This window comes from Tamandua tetradactyla, chromosome 17, assembly GCF_023851605.1.
Source record: "Tamandua tetradactyla isolate mTamTet1 chromosome 17, mTamTet1.pri, whole genome shotgun sequence".
In the NCBI taxonomy this organism is placed as follows: Eukaryota; Metazoa; Chordata; class Mammalia; order Pilosa; family Myrmecophagidae; genus Tamandua; species Tamandua tetradactyla.
Window position 1 is genome coordinate 15,802,505 of NC_135343.1, and position 3,068 is coordinate 15,805,572.

At 40.6% G+C, this 3,068-nt stretch overlaps 1 pseudogene; it reads left to right on the top strand.

Moving 5' to 3' along the window:
- Positions 1 to 530: 530 nt before the first annotated feature.
- Positions 531 to 1,009, top strand: LOC143661505 (superoxide dismutase [Cu-Zn]-like; annotated as a pseudogene).
- Positions 1,010 to 3,068: the final 2,059 nt, after the last annotated feature.

Genomic DNA, 3,068 nt, shown 5'->3' on the forward strand with positions numbered 1-3,068 from the left:
AAATCCTTCAATGGTTCCCATTGTTCTCAAGATAAAATGCAATACTTAGCATGACTTAAAGGCCTACATCTATCTGTTTATCTTCATCTCTTGCTTCCTCCTACCTTCATCTTTCAGCCATATTGAACTTCTCAAAGGTCCTGGAAGAAGCTGTGCTTTTTCTAGACTCCACTGCTGTGTACCAGGGGTTCTTATTCTCTTCATCTGAGTAACTTTCATTTTTTGGAATTCAACCCATACTATCATATCTTCCAGGAATCCTTCTCTGAACCCTTCCAGTCTGGGTAGGTGTCCTTCCCATATGCTCCCACAACCCTCTGAGTCTCCTTTTAGTCTCATCCCTGTTACTGCATTAGGTCCATTATTTTGTGTCTTCCCAATTAGAACGTGGACTCTGAGGTCCTCCTTTTGTCTGCAATGGGAAGACTGGGTTTTGGAATTGCCCAGATCTGTGTTTAAAAATGAAGTAAGAGGCACTGGTGTCTCCCGCATCTTCCGTCCCCGCCAAGTGTTGGGCCTTCCCGGGAGTCATGGTGACCAAGGCCGTGTGTGTGCTGAAGGGTAAAGTCCCGGTGCAGGGCACCATTGAGTTCAAGCAGGAGAGAACCAGGCCAGTCATAGTGTCCGGAACCATCACGGGATTGACTGAAGGCCTCCATGGATTCCATGTCTATCAGTTTGGGGTAATACACAAGGCTGTACCAGTGCAGGTCCTCATTTTAATCCTGAATCCAAAAAACATGGTGGGCCAAAGGATGAAGAGAGGCACGTTGGAGATCTGGGAAATGTGACTGCTGGTAAAAATGATATGGTCAAGGTGGCTTTTAAAGATTCTATGATTACACTGTTTAGAGAGTATTCCATCATTGGCCGCACATTGGTGGTTCATGAGAAAGAGGATGACTTGGGCAAAGGTGGAAATGAAGAAAGTACAAAGACAGGGAATGCTGGAAGTTGTCTGGCTTGTGGTATAATTGGGATTGCCCAATAAACATTCCCTAGGATGCAGTCTGAGACCTAACTCATCAGTTATCTTACTAGCTGTAGAAATTTACCTTGATAAACATTAAACACTGTAATCTTAACATTTGTGTGACTTTTTTTTAATTGCTTTAAGTACTTGTGAGAACTGATTTGTTGGAAGATTTGTATATTTTATAAAACTCGTGTTCAGTTTGTTCAATTAAAATGCCTTTGTTTTAATTATCTCTGTATTTTGCCAAACTTAATCACACATAGGTATTAAACTTGTCTGAATTTCTTCAATTCTCATTGAAATCTGAATAAACAAATACTCCATGTGGCATTATATTTTGAGCCTATTTGAAATTCTAATTTGGCTGATATTTAGTATAGACCTTGAATGGAAAAGGTTTAGTAATATGTTAACAGTTATTAACTATTTCACAGTGCTCTTTGGAAACAGCATCAAAATGTATAAATTTTTCATAGCTGGTCTTAGATCAAACTGAACTTTACCAGTTTGATCTTAAATAGCTTTTCCCACTTAACAACTTAGTATTTTGACTCTTGCGAAGTAAGTTTATTTTTAAAAGATGTTATGGTTTAAGAGGACCCCTTGATAATGCAATGAAATGGTCAAAGATAAGCTGTAGTTTCCGCTAAAAATGAGATTTACCTACCTGCTAAAGTGGCATGCATTCCACTTTTGTACACTTGTGAATATTTATAATAAAAGTGGAGGTTGGCACAATCCTTCAGATTAGCCTGTTAAAGCAATTAACAACAGCACTGTAACATGGAATCAAGGAAATGTTTATGGGATATCTCGTCAGTAAAAAATAATTGATTTACAAAATTAAGTTATTCAAACCTGAAACAGATACCACTGCAGAGGTCAGAAATCCTAATTAAGTTTGTAGATAGAATATTATATACTAAAAGTAGTGAGATACCATCATGGAAAACTTTATCCAGTCCAATAATTTTTTTGTGGATGGTATATGATGTTTGAGAAACTGTTTAAGTAGAGAAAAGGACATGGGAAAGGTGAGGAATATTATTTTCAAAGGGAAAGCTGTATAATGAACATGGTAAATGCATTAAATAAAAACAAAAAAAATTGATTTATATACTCAAAAAAAAAAATGAAATAAGATACCCTGAGAAAGAATTTTATCATGTCAGGATCTCTGTCTCAACAACTATTAAATAATATCACTTCCTCATAGGCTTTCCTGAGGATTAAATGTGATAATAATATCAAGCACTTAACATTGAGCCTGACACATTGTAGAGGCTCAATAAATGTTGGCTGAATGAAGTGCAGGGAGAGAATCTCCACATAGGCTTATGGGCTTATGGTCAGTTGTGAGAGAGGCCTGTGTAGGGCCCCACAGCCTTGGACACCAGGCAGAGGGACTGCAGGGCTGAGTAGAGTAAAGGTCAGTCTGTCTAGAGAGGGAGCACTAACTCTGATCAGGAAGGAGACAACCACCAGAGCTTGAGGTCAAACTGACATCAGGGCTGAGTAAGACAGACAATGAATGCAGGAGGTCTCAGTAAGATCGCATGGGCAGTTGAGGGCTTTTACTGGAGATCCTGCTCAAAGGAAGAGACTTTGCCAAGTGCTTTAGGCTGGCATTGGGTATTACTGAGCAGATTCTAGATAACAGTTCACATTCTTAACTCGAGAGCTGGAAAAACTCCTATGTCTGGCCCCACCTCCAGAAGTTTGGTTTCAAGTGCTCTGAGGTAGACCTAGGATTTGGGCACTTTTAAAAAACTCCTCAGAGAATTCTCATGCATCACTTTACAAGGAAGACAGGCCAGTCCAGAGGGAGGCAGGGGTCGCTGTACCTCACTGGATCCCTGACTCCATTCTATCTGAGCCTAACCAAAAGAATGATGGTGGGGAAGAGTCTGCTGCTCCCTAACCTGCCCGTTGAGTGTTGGCTTAGCACCAGGCCTGGCCCATCCACAGAGCGCATGGTAGGGAGCTGGGGAAAACAAGGGTAGAAAAAATGAGACAGGAGGGACACATTCTCCCTGTTTTTAAAATCCCAGCCTGCCTCGGCAGCCCCTCCCTGGAGGAGACTAGCTGCTAT